Raw genomic sequence first — 23,648 nt, 5'->3', positions numbered from 1 at the left:
GAATGTTATAAAATTGTCTTTAAACAGTCCCCTTTGCTATTGAAATAATATGTTGGCCACAGGAGCTTGGGCAGTGTTGGGCATGCTCAGCAGGATTTACTTTACTCATTCCATTGGGTAAAATGAGACTTTTTTTCTGAACGAAATTGTGTGCATTCTTTAGTAGGAGTTAGGGGAAGGCACAGTCTTGTATAAAAGTAAGAGAATTTTGTGTAAGACTCTTCAAAACACTGACATTTCTTTTGCTATGTGATATTTCTCTGTGTATCCTTTACCTCTATAAACAGTGTGAATACATTGGACTGGCTCAGTGGTAGAGAGCTTACCCAGCATGCACAAGGCCCTAGATTCAATCTATGGTACCATGTACATACATTACTAATATTATTGTGTGCTTTTTGTGTGCCAGGGGTTTATACTGTATTAACCCATTTAATTCTCTCAACAACCTAATGATTGTTAATGTAGGTACTATTGTGTTCCACAGATGTGAAAATGCTGCACAGAGATGTTAAAGAGCAGGCCTAAGGCAGTACAGCATTGAAACCCAAAAGTCCTTCTATTAAAGGCTAAGCTCTCAGTCATGAGGCTACAGTTGCCTCCTGCTCCATCTTCTCATTGCATAGGATTTTTTTTTTTTTTTTGGAGGAGGAGGTCTTTATGAATAAGTTCTTTTTTATATAATGTAGGCTTAAAGCTATGCTTTTACATGAGCCTCCTTATGTGGAATGGGATTTTAAAATATTACCAATATCGGTTTCTTACACTAGTTCTGTTAGTTCTGAAGAATTGTTTTGCAGTTTATTCATAATTCTAAAATTATAAATGTATTTGATACATAAGCCAGCCACCTTTAAAATCATATCTGACTATCTAAAGCTTTGGGTTAGAGAATAGTTTATTGGTATTTTGTTTTCATTTTTCTGAGTAACAGTGTTGTGCCTTCCTGTTTGTCAACAGGCCTTCCTAAGGAATCAATGACTCTGTAAGATCCATAGTGTTAGTGACCCACAGGACCTCATGTTGTAAGGGATGTTAGTGGAATAAATGGTGCTAGACCATTTTCAGTAGGAAGCCCTGATCAGTATAGAAAGTAAAACTTGGCTAACTGCGCATACCACAGTCCTTGAAGGGCATATGGGTTTATTGCCACTTTGGAACTATTAGAAATAAAGCCATTGTGAATGGTTTGTGTACAGGTGAGTGTATGGTCACAAGTTTTAATTTCCCTGGGTTAAGTGTCAGGAATGTAGTTCCTGGGTCTATGGTAAGTGCATGTTTTCAGATTTCTCAAGAAATTAACAAACTGTTTTTGAGTGGCTGTACTATTTTATAGTCCCACCAGCAATGGATGAGATCTGGTTTCTTTGTATTCTCACTTTGGTATTGTTATTTTTAAGTTTTTAGCTGTTCTAATAGGTTATATCTATTTTTGGGTTGGCCAACAAAGGTGGATTTTGAGTGTGGTTCTGCCTCTGCAGTGTGGCCAGGGGTCTGTTATCTTGCTTTTTAGCCCAGTGGCTTCCTGGAGAGTAGGGGCTACGTCTATACCCAATAGTACCTAGCATAGCACTGCAGACAGCACAGTTATGCCAGTAAGCTGTGATTCCCTGCTTTGTCTTAATTCCTTACAAATTTGCAACCATGACCATAGCGTCTTGTTCAAATTATTTTATTTGTCAAGTGGTCTTTGGAACCTTATTCCTGACAATATTGATAGCTTACACTGCTCATTTAAAAATACTAAAATAGACTATCTCTGGGGATGGTTCACATTCTCCCTGGAAGGAATATTCCTTGCTTTACCCCAGAGGCATCTCTCTTGAGATTGCCCCCATTCTCCCTTTAATTTGTATCTATTTCCTAAATAAACCTCTGTCTAGGTCTTTGGGGGAAAAAATACCAAGATAGCACAAGAATGTACATATGTAGCAAGGTAAACCCTCATCTGTCCCAGAAGTAACTACTATTAAATTTTTTAAAAAATATTTTTTTGTAGTTGTTGCAGACTTTAGCAAGTGCTCTACCTCTGAGCCCCAGCCCCAGCTAGGCTTTTAATTATATATATATTTGTATTTCTGCTTGTGTCATATATGTGTAAATATGTAGGTCAGTGTGCATATCTATCATATGTATGTATATAAATGTATATTCCTCACCTATTCACAGTGCTTTTTTTTTTCCCCTAAAAATTTATTGTGGGAAATTTTCCATGTGAATTTTAAAATTTTATTTGATTTATTTGTTTAATTGGAGGGGGCGGGACCCCTATTTTTTAGTTTGTTCTATTTAGTTATAAATGACAGTAGAATGCATTTATTAAAAATATTTATTTTTTTAGTTGGACACAATATGTTTTTTTTTTTTTTTTTTTTTTGTTCTGGGGATCAAACCCAGGGCCTTGTGCATGCAAGGCAAGCACTCTACCAACTGAGCTATATCCCCAGCCCCACAATACCTTTATTTATCCATTTTTATGTGATGCTGAGGATCGAACTCAGGTCCTTGAACCCAGGTCCTTGAACGTGCTAAGCAAGCGCTCTACTGCTGAGCCTCAACCCCAGCCCCAGTAGAATACATTTTGACAGAATGTACACAAATGTAGCGTAACTTTTCATTCTTCTGGCTGTACATAATGCTGAGGCACACCAATAGTGTAATCATCCAGGTATATAGGGTAATAATGTCTGTCTCATTCTACCATCCTTCCCATCTCCAACACCCCATCTCTCCCCTCACTCCCTTCTGCACAATCCAGAGTTCCTCCATTCTTCCTCCCCGCTCTCCCACTGTGGATCAGTATCCACTTAACAGAGAAAACATTTGGCCTTTGTTTTTTTGGGATTGGCTTATTTCACTTAGCATGATATTCTCTCTTATTTTTATATTTATGTTTTAGTAATAGGTGGACACAATATCTTTATTTTGTTTTTATGTGGTGCTGAGGATCAAACCCAGTGCCTCATGCATGGTAGGTGAGCGCTTTACCTTTGAGCCACAACCCCATCCCATCATGAAATTCTCTAGTTCCATCCATTTACCTGCAAATGCCATAATTTCATTTTTATTTAAGGCTGAGTAATATTCCATTGTGTATATATACCACATTTTCTTTATCCATTTATCTGTAAAAGGCACCTAGGTGGGTTCCATAGTTTAGCTGTTGTGAATTGAGCTGCTATAAACATTGATGTGGCTGTGTCATTGTAGTATGCTGATTTTAAGTCCTTTGGATATAAACTGAGGAGTGGAATAGCTAGATCAAAGGGTGGCTCCATTCCCACTGCTTTCCAGAGTGGTTGCACCAATTTGCAGTCCCACCAGCAGTGTATGAGTATACCTTTCCCCCCCATATCCTCAATAACATTTATTATTGCTTATATATATATATATTTTTTTTTTGGGGTGGTGCTGGGGATTGAATCTAGGGCCTTGTGCATTATGGTTCTTCCCTTTAACCGTTGTGGTTTGTTCTTTTAGAAAAGGGATGTGTGAAGTATCTCTTATTATTTTTTTTTTTGTTAATTTGAATTTTAAATTTATTTTTTAACTTTTACATAAAAACATAAAAGTTGTACATATGTATAGGATGCCATGTGAGTTTTCAACATACTGTGTAATGTTTAAATCAGCTTAAATATGTCTGTCTTCTTGCTAGGCCTGGTGGTAAGCTTCTGTAATCCAAGCAACTGGGGAGGCTGAGGCAGGAGGATTGCTAGTTTGAGGCTAGCCTCAGTAACTTAGACCCTGCCTCAAAATAAAAAATTACAAAATGGACTGGCAATGTAGCTCAATAGCAAAGTGCCCCTGTTCAATCCCCAGTATAAATAAATAAATACATACATACATATAAACATACATTTTCATACATTTTTTTTTTAAAGAGAGAGAGAGAATTTTTTTTTAATATTTATTTTTTAGTTTTTGGCGGACACAACATCTTTTGTTTGTATGTGGTGCTAAGGATGGAACCCGGGCCACACACATGCCAGGCGAGCGTGCTACCGCTTGAGCCACATCCCCAGCCCCTAAACATACATCTTGTTCTCCCCAATTACCATTTTTTTTCCTTTTTTTTTTTTAAAGAGAGAAAGAATTTTTTTTTTTTTTTAAGAGAGAGAGAGAATTTTTTAATATTTATTTTTCAGTTTTTGGTGGACACAACATCTTTATTTTTTATGTGGTGCTGAGGATCGAACCCAGCGCCCCGCGCATGCCAGGCGAGCTCATTACCGCTTGAGCCACATCCCCAGCCCCAATTACCATTTCTTTGTGGTGAAAACATTCAAACTCTTTTATTCCAGCTTCTGAAATACACAGTACAGTATGGCATGGTGGTGCACGCTTGTAATCCCTGCCACTCTGACCTAGGGTTCACTAAGTTACTGAAGTAGAGGAGGATCGCAAGTTTGAGGCCAGCTTTAGAAATTTAGTGAGACCCTGTCAAAATAAGATTTTAAAAGGACCTGGGAGAGCATTTGCTTAGCATGTGTGAGGCTCTGGGTTTGAACTCCAGTACTGCAAAACACACACAGTGCAATCTCATTATCTGTAGTCACCCTACTTGCAAATAGCAAAATCTCTTAGTCCTATCTCTTCCTCCTCTTTTTCTTCTCCTTCTCCTCCTCCTTTGCCTTTTACCCCCCTGGTTCCAGGCGTGCTTTATCAATGAGCCATATCTCTAGTTCTTGATCTTTTAAATTTTTAAAATTTTGAGATAGAGGCTGGGGTTGTGGCTCAGTGGTAGAGTACTCTGCTAGCACATGCAAGGCCCTGGGTTCAATCCTCAGCACCACATATTGTGTCCAACTACAACTAAAACGTAAATATTAAAAAAAAAAAAGAAAAGAAAGAAAATCTGACATAGGGTTCACTAAGTTACTGAGGCTGGCCTCGAACTTGCAGTTCTCCTACCTCAGCCTCCCCAGTGGCTGGGATTATGTGTACTACTGTGCCTGGCTCTCTTCTTTCTTTCTTTTTTTTTTTAGTTTAGATGGACACATTATCTTTATTTTTTTTATGTGGTGCTGAGGATCGAACCCAGTGCCTCACACGTGCAAGGCAAGTGCTCTACCACTGAGCTATAGCCCCAGCCCTGGCTTTCTTATTTCTATCAAACTATACTTGAGTACCCAGTGATCATCCTCTCTCTCCATAACTCTCTCCCTCTCTCTACCCTTGAAAGATCTGGAAAAAAAAAAAAAAAAGTTTTATTCCTTGTTACATGGGTTTGGGATGAAGTAAGTCTGTAACTTTATTTGCAAGTAGATCAGTAGAATTCTGGATGTTGAAATGTGTTCATCCGCTTTATCATACATAATGAGTCTGAGGTTATGAAGTGATCTCTTGCAGAATCGTGGAGCAAACAGGCATTGTGAGCACAGTGGTCTCTAGAGAATGTGCAGGCCTTTGGGTATTTGTCTACTCATCAGCTGCTTAGTCAGATGGAGTGTTTTCTTAAGTGCTACTGAAATGCACAGTTCAGTCTTTATTTTGAATTCTCTCCTTCTATTGTCTTTCCCTCTTTCATTACTTTAATTACCTTGATGGGACATTCAAGTTCTGCAGTCTTATCCTTTTATTTCCATAGCCTACAGAAGTCAGTTTGAAGATGAACTGTGGGTGAACAGGTAATCTTCTCTACTTGGCCAGAAATCACCCTTCACAATGTTGACAAAGGCCCCCTAGATTTGGGGGATGAGACAAAGGTAACTTAATCCTATGACATTTTTAGTGGAAATCAGGGTGAACGTTTGGAATGTTTGACTTATTGGAAGCAAGGCATGTGTGTAAGAAGGAGGAGAAGAATCCAGAGGTATATAGTAAAGAATTATTAAGAATTCAGGAAAACTTCAAAGCTGAATTACAGAATCTTTATTCTGAGAGGAAGGTGACTGGGGCAGGTAAGTAATAGGACACGAGCCTACGTCACTTCATTTGAAGTTGTTAAGAGTTGTTTAGGTGATGGAGTTTGATGATGGGGGCCTTTTCCTTGCCCTTTCTCTGTATTGGCAGCTCAGGAAGAAAACTAAGAAATAGCCTTGGGTAGAAAATTACACCCATCAAATAGTTCCAAGATTTCCCTTGCCAGTTTTCTGAAATAAATAGCAAGATAGCAATTTGATCACATCGCTGACTTCCTTTCTCTCAGCCTTGTCATCGGGTCTTCAGACTCTGTCTTGACAGTTTTGGATTCCTCCCTTTCCTGCCTGCTTGCTACTTTTTCAATTACTGACATACAGGAACCTACTATTTCATTGTGCCTGAGGTAGGCAATCGCTAGGCTCTTGATATTGGATACCTTTCTTGAGATATGAAGTATTATACCATAGTGGATAATAAAGTGCTCACAATTACATTATAGAACAGATTCTGGTAACTGTACCAGCGGGGACAGACTTGGTCGGTGTACCATCATGCAGCAGAGTGCTGTGAAGCAGGTTGAGCATCGCCAGTTCCCATATCTGAACGTGGAAGTGGCTCGTTAAAGATTAAAGGGACTGCCTGGTCCTTCTGGCCCCAAGATGGAATGATCTCTGCCATGGCGACAGCCTTTGTCTCCCAGGAGAGGCCATTTTATACAGCAGGTTTGTGCTTCCAAACGTTACAGTTAGCCTGTGCTGGCTGATGCTGTGGTGATAAGTTGACATTTGGGCACTCTGGAGACACATGAGCTATAGAGCATCCATGGTTTGAATTTCTGGCAAAACTGCCTCATCAGGAAGTCAAAAGCCTCAACTTTCAACCTGTACCTTTGGGGGAGGTTTTTGCCTTTGTTTCATTTGACTGTTCTGTTGAGTCAAGTGAACTTTAATTTTCACAGCTATAAAAATTCCATTAAGCCCCTTGTATTGCATCCCAGGTATGAAAATGTCTCTGTGTAACAAGATTGTGGGTGACAGCTGAAGTCCTTAATAGTAGTTAGGATAATTGCCTCTGGAGACTTGAAGAAAATAATGGTCCAACCAACAAAATAACAGTTCAATTATTATATTCTTTGTGGTTCTTGTGGGTGAGGGGACTGATGTCTACGACCTGCTCAGTGTGACTACTGTTCTGCTTTGGTGGTCTTTGGGAAAAAAAGTGATTTTGCCCTGAGTAGCACTTAGGGAAAATAGCTGTCACTTGTCTCTCAAAGTACACTCCAAGGCTCTTTTCTGCATCAGAATCCTGTGTGGGGGAGAGACACTTATTTAAAATTCAGATTCTGGGGTCTCCTTCCACTTCTGTTAATTCAGAGCATCTGAAGGACTGAGATGGTAAGCGATCATTTTCACTAAGCACCCTTTTGATTTCTAAGTACCCCTACAGTTGATTTTTGACTATCCTAAAATTTACTTCATTTTTTGTGTTTAAGTTTTTATGATTTATTAGATGATAGATGTTTGGTTGGCACCCATATTATTTTTCTTAAATAGTAGGTACTTCAGTTAAAAAAAAAAAAAGTTAATATGATTCCTGAACACAAAAGATTAGATTTTGGCAGTGTCTTTAATTAGCAATAGTGTGAGACAGCCACTGATTCCTGGAAATTTAGATTTACTAATTAACTTTCTTGATCAGAAAAAGGAAGTGGACTTAAGATTAATTTTGATAAAAAGAAGGAATGCTCAGTATCATTTAAGATGCAGGGGGTGGAAAGTAGACAGAAGGTATGGAGAGGAAAGAATATAAAGGAGAAAAGATTTCTTTTTACCACTTTCACTATGATATTTGAGTTTTCTTGACTTGATGGAAAACATTTGTTGGACTTTGTGTGCTTATTACTAGTCATTCTCAAACTGAATCAGATTGTAAAGCTCAGCGGAAGCCAAGAAGTAGAATGACATGAGCTCTTGATTTACTTGAAATCTGTTAATTAGGTACAATTTTACTATCAGAAAATATTATCAATATAGATTTCTGCATTCCGACATAAAAATAAAACTGCATACAATTTGTAAGAAATTGTAAATCCATACTTTTAGTTGATCTATGCTTTTTGTACATTTCTATGTTGTTTGTTAACATGTGATAGAAGACAAGAACCAGTAATAAAGTAGTATGCAAACAATAAAAATTGTGAAAATTTACTGAATTTTAAATAACAGAGTCATATTTGAACATATCCTTGTTGTTTAAGAAAAGTTCAAATATCAGGAAAGCTAAACACAGTTCCTTGATCCTTGTCCCCATTGCAGTTCCGCCTGGTTGTGTTATCCTGTTCTTTTTGTATATTTGTTAATTTTCTGAGGATTTGAAAGTTACAGAATCCTGAGAAATGAATACTTCTTTTTGACACTTGCTTATTGTTTATAATGCTAAGATCTATCGGAGGAAAAAATAAATGTGGGCTATAAATGATGTTACATTTTTCTATTCAAGTAAAACAGTGGGTGTGGATACATACAAATTTTATGTGTGGTGAAATTTTATGTACGTGGTATGTGTGTGTACCCGTGCGCCACTTATTTATAAATAAATAAACGTAGGGCTAGGAATGTAGTAGCTCAGTGGTAGAGTTTATACTACCAAACCCTATTAATAATTTTGGGTATAAATTACTTGAGTTTTAAAATTTTTTTTTCTTTTTAGTTGTAGATGGACACAATATCTTTATTTAATTTATTTTTATATGGTGCCGCGGATTGAACCCAGTGCCGTACACATGCGAGGCAGGCACTCTATCACTGAGCTGCAGCCCCAACCCTAAAATAATGTTTTGAAAGAACTTAATCACATACTGCAGTTATTTTTCTTATTTTTACATAATCTCATTATTTTCATATAACCTCATAAAATTTGAAGTGTCTGAAGCCATAGTTCAAATTTAGCGTCTTTCATAAGCTCCAGATGTGTATCTTCAACCTTTCTGGTCTAAAAGAAGGAACTAGGATGGAGTATGGCTGTATTTTGGGGAAACTGATAAAAACTATCAGAATTCCAGAGCTTCAGAGGCTCTCCTCACCTGCTGAATGGTATTTGTCTTATCAGTTATGGAGTTCTGATGCTTCTGGTTCTTGATTGTTTTCCTCCTATTTCATATTACTTTGTGGACACTCTACAATCTGGATATTCTCTCCCTTATTTAGAGTTCACTAATGTTGAATGGGCCAGAAGCTTTTCTAACAATACCATGTTTTTTCCAAATGAGGTTCTGTATTTGTATCCTAAGAGTTGTTTCATATTAGAATGTTTGTGACTTATCATCAACTACAGAAATATTTTTAAAAGTGTGGTTCATGAGATAATTGTTGTCAGCTGCTATAAAGATGCTTTTATCATTTGAAAAGGACTAATTAACACACTGAAGACAAAGTTTCTTTAAACAGCCATTTTCTGAATAGGAAGCACTGAAGTTGAGGGGAAAAAAGGGGGAAAACGTTTTATAATATCTTATAAAAGCCCAGAGTGGTTATCCTACTTGAATAATGTAGTTAAGGAGAATTCTGTGAGTTGGATAAAAGACTTTTTTTTTTTTTTTAAACTTAGTCCCGTGAAAAGGAATGAAAGTATCTGCTTGAACATTTTAATTAACCTAACATTTATTGAATGACAAGTTGGCTTGGCAGCTACATCCAGAGTTCATGTCCTGTGAGACCTACTGTGAAAGACAAGAAGGCTAGGTACAGCAGCCTCAAATGCCCTGGCTAAGAAATAGCTGATGGGACATGGAACTCTTGCATTTTTTAAACAGGGGACAGAAGGATATGATATGAACTTTACTTTTTCTCCTTTCAAGTTAAAACAGATAGCAAGGACTTGATCTTTTGTTTTCTTTGCATAACACCAGTGCTAGTTCCAACCTATCAGAGCAAATTCAATAATAATGATGAGTCAGTCATTCTAGGATTAATTTTTTAGCTGTTTTTTTTTTTTTTAAAAATATTTATTTATTTATTTTAGTTCTCGGCGGACACAACATCTTTGTTTGTATGTGGTGCTGAGGATCGAACCCGGGCCGCACACATGCCAGGCGAGCGCGCTACCGCTTGAGCCACATCCCCAGCCCTAGGATTAATTTTTTAATAAGTAGGCTAATAAATAAGAATTGACATACATTTAGGGATTTTTCTCTTAAGAGCAAGTTGGTTAAGTGATTTTCACAGCCTCCTATATTTCATTTTAGCACAGAGAATGTGGCAGCTAATTAAAAAAAAAGGAAGAATCCTGCTGTAGTTCTGTCTTAATGAGAGAGTCGAGTTGTCTAAGGAAACAGAGACCAGAGCAGGCCTAGATGGAAAAAAGAATAGTGAGCCTGGGTAGAGCTGACAAAAATTCACCCTAATGACTTGACCAGTGAGTGGTGAAATGACCGGGCCATTTCCTCTGAAGCCACCAGCCCAGGTGATTCAGTTTGTAAATGCAGAGTGACTTCTTTACCTTCCTAGGGAAATCTTTAGAGCTGTGAACCTCCCACCTGCGGCAATCTTGCTGTGCCCAGTTCAAGGCTGTGTTCAGATGAAATTTCAGAAACGGCCTTGGAGGCTTTCTTTCATAGTAAGGGCTCCAGGAGCTGCCGAATTACTACTAGCAGTAGGGGGAATGAGGTTTACCTGTCCCCAATAATCAGCCCTTGATTTAAAACAATCAGTGGGGTGCCTTTTCTTTTCTAGGTTGCAGTTGATTGTAGTTGGCTCAGGCTGAGTTGTTTGGGTAATAGGAGTTTTGCCTAGCGTGAGTCAGCACTGCCCTGGGTAAACTGCCTGCTCTGTTGCAATCTTGCTTACCAAAGATACGTCCCCAGGCGGCACCATTCACTCTGCCTGAAAGCTGCTGCTGTTGGTTCCTGAGATGATCTCATCTGAACATGGCTCCAGTAACCTCAGTGGCAGGAATTGGAGGCAGCTTGCTGTGTGCTGTGGCAGTATTTTGAAACAGGAAAAATCAGGTAACCCTAGATTGTTTTCTCTGTTTCCTTAAGCTAGACTAAGCTGGGGGAAGAAACTGGGGAAGTCCTTAGTCTTCAGAAGTGAGTCAATGCTTTATCAATTTGGGTGTGTTAAAGTTAGCCCTTCAAACTCTTTGAAGGGGTCCTTGAGAGGAAACATTTCCTTTTATTTGGGATCTGGATGTGGTTTTAGAACTCATTAGAACATTGTTTATGTAAGCCTTTGAGAAACCATGTTAGGTTTGCAACTTCATCCATCTTTTGCTCTTATTTAAAAAATTTTTTTTCTGTTATTTTTGTATCTTGTGAGAAACAGTTTGGTCAGACTAAACCATTGTGAATAGAAGAGAGGTACACATTTGAGTACCGTCCTCCTAACTGAATGTTGAATTGATGGAATACTGAACTGTTACCTGTGAGTTTGTGCCCATCTTCCTTTGTGAGGGATTGTGAAGAGCCTCCCCTTATATTCTGTTCAGGTTCCTGCCCTTTTCCCTCCTGTTTTCACCTTTAAGCTCTTCAGCTAGAGTCAAAACTCTCATATCTCTGAGGCACTCGTCCTTATAGTTAGTTACTTGAAGTGGTCTGTGTACTCTCACCTTTGTACCTGTGGGCCTTCTCTGAAACATCTTTCCCCAGCGAACCTGGCCAGCTGGTTTCGGCCTAGAAGTCACTTCCACAAAGCTGCTGCTTATTTACCGGGTCTGTTGAGTAAGGACAATCTGGTTTTTACTTCAGGCACAGGGTAGGGATGCTGGGAATGAGGGTTTGTTTTAGAATTGTATTCACCAGTACTCTGCACATATTAGGTTCTCAGTAAGGACGGAGAGAGGAAGAGCTCCTCTCTTTCTCAATGAGCTTTTTGTCCTTTTTGTTTCCACCATAAGCACCCTACTGTGGCTTTTCTGCAGATCATCAGTGAACTAATTATCAAACCATTGTCCCTGTTTCAGCCTCCATCTTAATTTCTGCCTAGCATTTAACACTATTGAACTATTTTACCTCAACAGTCCTTTTCATTTTTCCTCTCCTGAGTTTCCAGTGTCCTTCTGTTATTTTTTCTCATTCTCTTTTGATAATCCAGCGAATGTTGAGATGCTCCAAGTCTTTGCCCTTCTGTCTTCCCTCCAAGAATCTCAAAGATGCCCATAACTTCAGCTACCCCTAGTATGTTTTAGTAGCCCAGCGATCCCTCTTATCCATCTGGATTCTTATTGCCAACTGGGCAATCTCGACAAGCTTTGTCCAATCTGACAACTATCAGGGTGTTCAAAAGGCATCTTACATTCAGCATGCACACACCTGAACGCATTTTCTCACCTGCTGCCTCACATGCTCTGTGTATATTGCTGTAGGTTTGAACTCTGTTAATTATATCCACCGAGTCTTCCTGTTCTCTCCTTTTATGTTCACATCCTCTAAATATGATAAACCCATGATTGCTAAACCTTGTTGATATTGGTTTGATGTGTGGCTTTTCTTCATCTTCACTGTCATTGCTTCAGTTTACCTGAGATCAGAAAACTGGACATTTTGTTTAAACAGCTCAGTGGCTTAAAATTTTTGTGAACATTTTGTCAGGCCCTGTACTCTTCAAAGATCACAGAGACTACCGTTCTCCAAGATCTTATAGACCAAAGATTTTACATTTTATTTATTTTGCCTCCAGGAATTTGATGTTTGCAATTCTTGGTTCAGACTCTTATCAAATGTACTTTGGTTACTCCACTTTAAATCTTTCTCTGCTCCTATCTTCTTCATATTGTTGCCCAAGTTATCTTCCTAAAGGCCAAATCTAATCTTTACTCTTGTCTTTTCAGGATGCCATTGGTTCTCAGTTTTCTGTGTAGCTTTATTTGTAAAATGCTTTAAATTTGACCCTGTCCTGCCAGTCACTGTTCTCTCCTTCTCTCCGCCAATGCTCTCCTCTCTGCCTTCACTAAACTTCTCTTATCCCATTCCTAGATATCTCTTCAGCACTCCATGCCTTTTCCTAACAGTCTCCCTTTCTCTGATTGATGAAATTCTTATCCCCTAGAAGTCATAGTTAATATATGAAGTGAGCTCCTACCTCCCAAGTATAGTTATTCTGCCTGATTTGACTCCAACAGCACTGTCTCTTTTGCTTTAGATTGTTGAGTTCCTTGACTGAATTTGGTTCTGAGTGTGGAGACTGGCACCATCAGAAACAGTGCCTGAAGTGGGTTACCAAGGTCAAACCACTGTTCTAGGTTTTGAAAGGTTGAAAAATTCATATACTCTGCTTAGACGGATGGTTTTGGCTCCCGTTGGTGACTTTGAGCCCATGGCTACCTATTTAGTATGTGTTTTAGTCAGCTTTTTCACTACCATGACTCAAAGATCTGATCAGAACCATTTTAGGAGAGGAGAAGTTTATGTAGGGGCTCACAGTTTCAGAGGTCTCAATCTACAGACAGCAGACTCCTTTCCTCAGCCTCAGGGCTGGAGGTCAGGCAGAACATCATGGCATAAGAGTATGGCAGAGGGAAGCAGCTCATATGATTATCAGAAAGCAGAGAGATACTCCACTTGCCACTCAATTAATCCTATCAGGTGATTAATTCACTGATTGGGTTAAGGCTCTTATAACCCAGTCATTTCATCTCTGAACATTTTTGCATTGTCTCACATGCAAAAAGGCTTTTGGGGGACACTTCACATCTAAACCATAACAGTATGTGTTACCTGAAACCCTCAGGTAACAATTTTAAGTTAGTGTGAAGATTTAAGGGACTTGCTGAAGTCTTATCCTAACATTTTTATAGTGCCTTACAAAAATTATTTCCATATATTATGTTGGGGTAGGCTTTATTATCCCTATTTTACCAGTGTCTAATTCTATTTAGAAGCATATGTTGAGGTAAGAATCAGGAAAAAATGTATTCTTGCAATGTATTACATAACCAGTTGGTTTCTTTGTAGTTAAATACACCCTATCTGGTTCTACATAAATGGGACCTTTGCTGAAGAGGCAAGTGCTACAGATCTTGCCTTTTACAAGGCCACCTTATTATCAAGGTAGATGGAGGAGGTACCAGAGTTTACCTGACCTATGGAAAGGCCCCAGTTATGATTAGAGACCTTCCTTGATTGAAATTAATGGTGTGCCTACTCCAACCTCTCAGGCTTTTCTCTTCCTTCTTTTTTATCCCTTTTTTTCCCCCCTTAAGTTGACAGTGCTAAGGATTGAATCTTGGGCCTCAAGTGCTACTCAAGTGCTCTACCACTGAGTCATACTCCTGTCTCATTGGACTTCTATTGTACTTACAATATTTGGAATATGTAAAAACTGACTGCTGTTCTGCAGTGTCACATCAGCTTGATGAGTGAAGGGAGTCAAAATGAAAAAAAAGTAAATTGTTAAGAGCAGAAAAGGGCTCATAGCAATTCTAGTGAGTGATTAAGTTTGTAGAACACTTCATAACTTTTGGGGTGCTGCCATATTTGGGACTATGTGAAACGAGATTATAAAAAGATGAACCATCGGTGCTAGGAAATAATCTCTGTTAGAAACATTTTGACACTCAATTTTGGTTCTTTTATAGTTGAGAGGATAATCAAAGATGATTAAAAGGTTGGGAAATAGGCCCTATCAGTGTAAGTTTAAAAGAGGAGAAAGATTTTAGCCTAGAGAAGAAGCTAAGGGATAGCTTGATTATCATTTTCAAGCATGAGACTAGTTGCCAGAGGGATTTTGATTAATTATTCTTCATCAACTTCAAAGATGTAAGAAGAAATGGGCTTAAATTGAAGGAGGAGTAATTTTGATGAATATAAGGAAGATGTTTTTGGTCATCAGAGTTAGGAAACATTTGAATGACTGCTAGAGAGAGTTTTAAATTTCTGACTGTTACAGTTATCTAGTAAAAAATTACCCAAAAAAATTACCCAAAAGTGTGGGTGTACATGCTAGGAAAGTGTTCTATATCTCCAGCCCCAGAAGTTTTTGTTGGAGTAAAATGACAACCATTTTGTTTTTCATGATTCTGTGGGTTACTAGTTCAAGGAAGGAGGACACGTTGCTTTCCTCCAAGTGATGATGATTGGACTGGAGGATTCAGTCCACGGCTTCACTCACATGTTTGGGGCTTTGATGCTAACTTTTGGCGAGGACCTCTTGGTTCTCCATGCAGTCTGTCTCTTTCATGGCCTCCCATTGTTTATTAATCTAGATCAGGCTCCTTGTACATAGTGACTGGGCCATAATGGAAGCAGCAGGGTCTTTTTCTAGTCTGGGAGCCATTCATTATCACTTCTGAACCATTCTTTGGTCAAAGTTGGTCACAAGTATAGCCCAGATTCAAGAGGTGGGGCCATGAACTTTACCTCTGTAAGGGTAGAACATTTAAGTCACCCCACAAAAGGACTTGGTTGTCCTTTTGGGACAAATTATGGTTGGGATTATTGCTGCCAATTTTAGAAACTATTTGCCGCACTGGCCATAGAGATTTTTCATGAGAGAATAATCATATATGTCTTTTGAATGGGTCATTGGGCATTCGATTTGCAAATTTGGCTGCATATCAGAGTCATGTGGGAGCTTTTTACAATCTTAGATTCCTAGGCACCAGACATGTGACTCGGCATCTCCTGGGGCTTTTGGCTCATGAGAGACACTCTCTGTCCTTTCTCTCAGGTAACCACCAGTGAAATGAGTATGGAGGTAGGGGACAGGTCCAGATAGATATGTTCCGTATGGCAGAAATGGTAGGTGCCTTAAATAGGCCTGCTGGTCTCCTGCTTTCAGGACTTGGTTGATCCCTCTGCTTGGCCTGCTCTTCCCTCCAGGCTGCCTATTAGAAGTCATATCTCTCTCAGTCAGCACATCATCAGAGCAGTGTTTCTTTTCGGTTCCAGTGATTGAACCCAGGACATTTAACCACTGAGCCATATCCCAGCCCTTTTTTTTGAGACAGGGTTTCGCTGAGTTGCTTAGGGCCTTGCTGAGTTGCTGAGGCTGGTCTCAAACTTGCAATCCTCCTGCTTCAGACTCCTGAGTTGATAGGATTATAGGTGTGTACCCCTGTGCTTGGTTGAGTAGTGTTTCTTGATGCCTCACTTTTTTTCTCATGGTTCCTAGTGATTTTTCTTCATAGCCTTTTTTATTCTATAATTAAATATTTGTGTGATTGACTCACATATAATTGACAAAAGTATGTCTGCTTTGCCTCATAAAAGGTACTCGGTATTTGTTGAATGAATAAGTAGATGATTGAATGCATGAATGAATGAAGTGGTATTTGAATTTACTTTCAAAGAGTGATTAGAGTTTTGGACAGACAGAGCAAATGAATGAGGAATTCAGTGTTTTGAACTGGAAAGTGGGAATCATATTGCTCATATACTTTCAGAAGATTGGAGGAACTGGTTTTGAAAAAGTGTCTGGTTTTGAGTACACTTGGTATTGCTAAAGTTGAGGGGTGAATATCTAGCAGGCTTTTAGAAATAAGGTACTGAAACTGAAGGGAGAGACTGATGCCAGAGATTTAGATTTGGGAGTTACCTGACTGAATACTAAGAAATCTATTCTTCCAGCAAATAAAGTGTTCCCTCACTGTGTGCCAGACAATTATGTTATAGGGAAGGTGAACCAAAGGCTGACTGACTTAAGGAGCCCTCCTTCTGATAGGAACCACAAGTGTGAGGCCTTGAGGATAATAAATACCTTTTTTTTTTTTTTTTTTTGAGGAATAATAGACATGACAGAAGATTGAGTGAGGTCAAAGAGAGAGGGAGAGCGGCGTGAAGTAAGTGGTGAGGCAGGGGAGGCCACATCATGTGGAGCTTTTGTGGACCATATAGGAAGCCTAGTATTTACTCAAAAGAATGATAGACTTTTGAAACCATAGAAAACTTTGAAACAGGAAAGTAACAAGCAGAAATTTATTTTTTAAAATAAAAGTTTATCATAGCTACTGTCTTGAGGATAGAGAGTGGCAAAGGAGGAACCAATGAAGAAGTGCTTACTTTCCTTCTTAAAAGATGGAGGCAGATAGGTTAGGGTATGGCAGTGGACATAGAATAGATGATGGATATATTTAAAGACTAAAACCAGTAAAATTCACTAGAGAAGGAAAGGAAGAGTGGGGAGACAGAACCCTAGAGCATATTTAGGGAGCAAAAGGAGAAGCCAGGAAAGGAGGACAGGGAGAAAGATTGGTCCTTGGAGTCAAAGGATAGTCCAACTACTGCATTTTTGTGGAAGACAGAAGAAGGATCCAGTAAGAGATTCAGGAAGAAATGCCAATAGGTCATCATCATGAGGAGGAGGAGGTCATGAAGTTTGAGGACTTAGGAAAAGCTATGCATTTCTCCATCTGTTCATTGGTGACCTGGAGAAGAGCTTCTGTAGAGTGAAGTGGAGTTAATGAATGAGTGTATGAAGAGGAAGTGAAGGCAGAGTGCCAGCTGCTTTCTTAGAGACTGGGAATGAAGTAAAAGGGACACAACAGAGCTCACTTTGCATAAACTTGTACAAAGAGGCCTGAGTGTGAAGGTTAGTTTTTAAAAACCAGGGCGCCAACATTTATTTAAGCAGCTCTCTATGCCTGTCACTGTGCTAGATGCTGTACCCAGTCTATTCTATTTATTTTTTGTCTTTAAAAAATTTGCAAAATAAGCCAGGCATGGTGGCTCATGCCTGTAATCCCAGCTTCTCCGGAGGCTAAGGCAGGAAGATTACCAGATCAAAGCTAGCCTCAGCAACAGTGAGGCGCTAAACAACTCAGTGAAACCCTGTCTCTAAATAAAGTACAAAATAGAGCTGGGGATGTGGCTCAGTGATCAAGTGCCCCTGAGTTCAATCCCTCATACCCCCTCACCCCCCAAAAAAAGTTTGCAAAATAGTTCTGTACTATTTTACTAAACAGTATATAATTTCCAAATTTTAGGGATGCATAAGGCTTTCTTTTGGGGTAGAAAAAGGAAATATTAGAACTCAAGTTTTTCTACAGCTTTACCTTACCCTTTGAAATTCCTTTTTAGTTTATGATTTAGATAGAACATAGTATATTTGTATAGGAGTACATGTCCAATTGCTGTTAAATATAGATACAGTTCTGTTTCGTTTTGCTGCTGATGAAAAATGGAGGACTTTACTGAGGGATTTTTTAAAATATAGGGAGAAAAAATGAGGCAGAGGGTAGAATGGAAAGTGAACTAGCCTGTAGTCTGTCTACACACCTCTCATCCTACTTTACAGATAAGAAACAGGACTAGAAATTTTTAATTTACCTGAGATCACACAACTAGTTAAGTGATACAACTAGAATTTGACTCCAGGTCTGTTTCACTTAAAAAATTTACCACCTTACCCTTTTTCTCCTTCATTTTCTTATATTTTTCCATTTAATTCTCAATGATTCTGTAAGAAACATATTAAAATACCCATTTTGCAATTGAGGAATCTGAGGCACAGACAAAATGATTACTATTCTATGGCACCAGATGGACTTCTGATTTGTTCTTTTTTCACTGTACCATAGTGCTTCTCAAAAATAGGTGGAATCAGGGGGCTGGTGTTGTAGCTCAGAAGTAGAGTGCTGGCCTAGCATATGTGAGGCACTGGGTTCAATCCTCAGCACCACCTGAAAATAAATAAAGGTATTGTGTCCACCTACAACTTAAAAAAAAAAGAAAGGAAAAGTAGATGGAATCAGATTGAATTGTTTTGGTAAAGTGAGGGGATTTCTAGTTTTATGACATAGAAGGATGAAAGAGGAGAATATAGTGGTTGGAGGTTACTTAGAGTAGAACATCGTATTAGTTCCCATTTGGGCCACTTAATCTGTTGTTAAGCGTTTGCATGAATAAAAAGACTATGAGCTCTGACTGTAGGCCTCATACTCCCTAACCCTGCATAGAATTGCTCTTTGAAAAGTTCTATGGGACATCAACCAGAGATGGATAAAAGTTTTTCAGAGCTAGTGATGGCTTGCCCCCAATTATATAATTTACTTGAGAACCCAGTTAAATAAAGTTTCTGAATTTTCTGTAATATGCAGGAATATAAAGGTGGGAGGAGGGGAGAAGAGTTCAGTAATCTGAAAAAGTTCAGAGAGTTCAGTGCAGGAAAGGTGAATTGCAGTGGATTGTGTTGTTAAATGAAAGTTGTGTTTGAAATTTGTTCTTGTATTTATTGTATTTCGGTTTGCTTTTGGAATATGGAGGGGAAGGAATGCAAAAATGTGTTAAGATGAAATCTTTGACCTCTAGAAGGTTAGAGAGGGAGAGGTGGAGGATGGAGGAGTATGGGAAAGAATACAAACTAGGGGAGTGGCATTTAGGTGGGGCTGGCTAGAGGGATGCCAAACGAGGTTCTCAGGAGGACTCCTCAGTTTTGGTCAGTATGTTCTAGGTTTGTTCTTGGGTTATATATAAAATGTATTTTGTTGGGTGTCTGGGAATGATGAGTCTTGGAGACAGCATTGCATTTGGGGTTGAGTGACTGAGCTCAGAACAGAATGCCAATTTATTATTTTAAAGTGAAAATTTCCTTTCTTGTTAACAGGATTCTAGGGTTTGCTAGGATATTGCTCTTCGATATCAAGAGATCTGGGAAATCAAATTTAATAACATTAAGCTCGCTTGGTAAGCATGGATTAATAAAATAAGATGATTTGTGGGGCAGTTACAAAAAAGCTCAGATTGTTGATTGCTTACTATATGCTGGGTATTATAAGTATTTTGGGTACAGTAGAACATTTAATTTTCCCAGTGACCCTCCTGAAAAGTAGGCTCAATCATTCTTAACTTACAAGTGAGGAAACTAAGTCTCTGTTCAAACCGGTAAGAGGCTGAACCAAGATTTGAACCAAGTTCCTGTCTAAGAGCTCATACTCCTAGTTATCACTATGTGCTATTTTGCTGTTTCCATTTAAGCTTCATGAAATAAACTTGTTCTACTCCAGAGATAATGATGTGCCACCTAACTCTAGTATTTCTTTGCCTCGGGCAGTTCCAGAGTCCAAAGGTGCACCACTGCTTTTTCTAGATTTTTCCAAAGTTTTTGGTTGACTACTCTTTGATATAGTGACATTCTTTGCTTAAATGTATTAATACTGTTATTCAAGCCTTTTTGTTTTTTCTTTTAGTTTGATCGTCTTTTCTCTTTGGAGAGACTTTATGTATCTGCACACATTAATTTTATGTTGATTTCATTATCTTTTTCTTTCGGTCAAGTGTTTTTGTTTTTTTTTAAATACTGTGGATTGACCTCAGGGACTCTCTACTACTGAGCTACATCTCCAGCCCTTTGTATTTTTTATTTATTTTTTTATTTTTTTAAATTTTTTTGCCTGGTCTTCTATTTTTTTTTAATTTTTTATTGTTGGCTGTTCAAAACATTACATAGTTCTTGATATATCATATTTCACACTTTGATTCAAGTGGGTTATGAGCTCCCATTTTTACCCCATATACAGATTGCAGAATCACATCAGTTACACATCCATTGATTTACATATTGCCATACTAGTGTCTGTTGTGTTCTGCTGCCTTTCCTATCCTCTACTATCCCCCCTCCCCTCCCCTCCCCTCTTCTCTCTCTGCCCCCTCTACTGACATTCGTTTGTCCCCCTTGTATTATTTTTCCCTTTCCCCTCACTTCCTCTTGTATGTACTTTTGTATAACTCTGAGGGTCTCCTTCCATTTCCAAGCAATTTCCCTTCTCTCTCCCTTTCCCTCCCACCTCTCATCCCTGTTTAATGTTAATCTTCTTCTCATGCTCTTCGACCCTACTCTGTTCTTAGTTACTCTCCTTATCAAAGAAGACATTTGGCATTTGTTTTTTAGGGATTGGCTATTCCCCTTCTCGGTCTATTCCCTAAAGACCTAAAAAGAGCATGCTACAGGGACACTGCTACATCGATGTTCATAGCAGCACAATTCACAATAGCAAGACTGTGGAACCAACCTAGATGCCCTTCAATAGATGAATGGATAAAAAAAAATGTGGCATTTATACACAATGGAGTATTACTCTGCATTAAAAAATGACAAAATCATAGAATTTACAGGGAAATGGATGGCATTAGAGCAGATTATGCTAAGTGAAGCTAGCCAATCCCTGTATTTTTTATTTTGAGACGAGGTCTCCCTAAGTTGCCATGACTGGCCTATAACAGGTGATCCTTCTGCCTCAGGTGTGAGCCACTGTGCCAGTTAGGGGCCAAGTTTTTTTTAGTTTCCTCTATCATGTTAGCTTCTCCCACTCCTCTTCCACTGGATTAAAATTCAGATTCTTAGGCTGGTTTCTGAATTCTCTCTGGCTCCAATCCGGAGCTCTCTGATTTAGCTATGACTCTCTGAATTGCTAGCAATTATTAATACCATCCCTCCCTTCATGTTTGCCTATGTCTCAAATCAAATCCAGTTACTCATTGAACTTACACATCCTTGATTTTCTCCTTGGGTGCCTTTGTTTTCGTTTTGCTTTTGTCTTACAGTTCACTCTTGGTATGAAGCCTCCTTTGTCTGATCCATCACTGGGAGTAATCACATCCTCAGAGTCTTGTAACAGAGGATTCTGCTTTATAGCACAGTATACTTTCTGCCATGTATTTCAGTGGTTTGTGTACTTGCCTGTATTTCTCCTACCAGACCATAACCTCATTGAGTAAGAACTGTGTGTTGACCTTTGTATTTGCCCTGGTGTATATAGTTCAGTTTCCTTCACATAGTAGGCGTTCAGTATTTGTCAGGTGAATGAAGGATGGATGAACAGAATTTCAGATTTAAATTTCTGTGATTTATATTTTCCCTCTTTTTCTTTCTCTCTCATTCCCTTTTCCTTGTTTTCTATTAAACTTGCTATGTTTTTCCATGCACTGACTCACTGCACTTCTTTTCCTCCCTTTTCTTTACCCAGATTTTGCCTTATTCTTTCCCCATTAACAGCCACTGTGTGGGTGTGCCACATGTTGCTGGTCAGATCTCCTGTGTTCTCTTGTACCATTCTCTTCTCCCTGTGAATCATATGACTAGCGTGGGAATTGAGTGATGATTACAGTAAGACCTTAATAAAAAGACCATGTATGAAGCACAGCCCTTATGGTTTGTTAGTATATTGCTTTCAAGCGGGGAATTTTCTGATTCTGTGTTTCAAGGGAAAGAGGGAAAAATTCTTGCATAGTAGATAAAGGCATATAATATTTGCACTGTGGGATGTCAGAGGCATCTATTTGACCAGAGAAATAATTCAGGAAGCTATAGTAGCTTCCACTGTTAATATTGAATCCTGAAATTTTTTCTACAGCTGGAAAAAACATTAGAGGTTAGTGTAGTCCAACCTTCCTCTTCCAGAGGAAACAGGCAATATGACTTGTCCATAAAAGCTGGGATATTTGTTGATGAGTGTTTATTCCTAATACTGAATGTGGCTGGGAAACCACCAGCTCTTTGAGAGCAGTGGAAGTTAGGCTTAAAGTGAGAGGCTTCAGCCTTGAAGCTGCTGAGGGCCGCAGAAATACCAAGAGCAAACTGTTAGCGGGGTATCTGGTAGATTTGGGCTAGAGCATACCAGGAGGACCCTTTGAAGATTCTCAGTTTCTCCCTTCTGGGGTCTGTTCAGTGATGACCAGCTGATAGAAATCTATTCCTTCTGCATTTGGAAAGGGGCCAGTATTTAATTATAAAAGCATTTCCAACTTTTTTTGCTCCTTTTCCCAGCCCTTGTATTCCAAATTTTGTTTCAGACTTCATTTCCTTATTTCAGCACTATTTATATTCGTTTTCTCCCACTTTGGGTGGTGTCGGTAATTGAACCAGTGGTGCACTGAGCTGTGTTCACAGCCCTTCGATTTTTTTTTTTTTTTTTTTTGAGACAAGAGTCTTGCTAGATTGTCTAGGCTGGCCTCATCTCCTTCTGCCTTGGCCTCCTGAATGGCTGGGATTAGAGTCAGGCTTGTGTTAAGTTTTTATTGTTTACTTTAGGACAAATGTCAGTATCAAATATGGGAGATCCAGAAAGTGTCTTAGAGGCTCGTGCTTGTTTTTGATGTTTGTTAGGTGAATCTTTTACCTAATTTGTAGAGTAATGGATTTTATTATCAATTGAAATACCATCCAGTAAGCCATTTGTCAGCACATATGAATAGGTTACCTGTTTGTCAAAGATCTAACACTGTTGGCCTAGGAGCAGTGTAAAGAGATCAGACAGCCCCAAACAGGAAGTCCAGTGCAAACCAGGATGTGCTTTTCTTTCTTTTTTTTTTTTTATATTTATTTATTTATTTATGCATCTTTAGTTTTAGGTGGATACATTAGTTTGTTTTTATGTGGTGCAGAGGATCTAACCCAGTGCCTCATGCATGCTAGGGGAGCACTCTACCACTGAGCCACCACCCCAGCCCCAAAGATGTGCCTTTCTTTACTGTAACTTGTGTGCCTGTGTTTTGAAACTTGCCGTGGTTTAAAAAGTCAGGCTGTTAATATTGGTGCTTGACTGAATAAATCTGTTTTTGGTTTGTGAAGAAACTAACATAATAGTCCTTATGGCCTTTGCCTTGATGCATGTGCACATCTTAATTCTAGGGACCAGGTTATTCTTTCTTCCTGGGGCATGGTTGTTTTTCCCAGCTTACACCACACTCATGTGGTTTATGAACTGGAAGCAGAAAATTGACTGCTGGTCTGTTACTTTGGGTAGGTGTAGGACTCAATCTGTGCTTAGCTATTTATTCTTTTAATAACAATAGGAAATTTTAGCCTGCAATTCACCAGCCTTTTAAATAATAGTTTAATTTTGTTAGGTTCCAG

General features: G+C 38.9%; 1 long non-coding RNA gene across 18 annotated transcripts in view; it reads left to right on the top strand.

Moving 5' to 3' along the window:
- Nucleotides 1-23,648, top strand: part of LOC124091559 (uncharacterized) — a 66,507-nt gene that overhangs the window by 10,033 nt on the left and 32,826 nt on the right. For 3 of the 18 annotated variants that reach the window (XR_009226651.1, XR_009226665.1, XR_009226653.1), the window contains exon 2: nt 10,727-10,870. The exons of 13 other annotated variants lie outside the window; for them this stretch is intronic. This is a non-coding gene — a long non-coding RNA (uncharacterized LOC124091559). Of the gene's footprint in view, nt 1-10,726; nt 10,871-11,552; nt 11,573-19,400; nt 19,481-23,648 lie in introns of those variants that run through there. 2 more of the 18 variants (XR_009226656.1, XR_009226660.1) reach the window with 2 other exon arrangements.

This window comes from Marmota monax, unplaced genomic scaffold (assembly GCF_021218885.2).
Source record: "Marmota monax isolate L192 unplaced genomic scaffold, Marmota_monax_Labrador192_F-V1.1 WCK01_AAM20220418_F8-fsc01103, whole genome shotgun sequence".
In the NCBI taxonomy this organism is placed as follows: domain Eukaryota; kingdom Metazoa; phylum Chordata; class Mammalia; order Rodentia; family Sciuridae; genus Marmota; species Marmota monax.
This window is presented reverse-complemented; position numbering and strand designations above follow the sequence as displayed.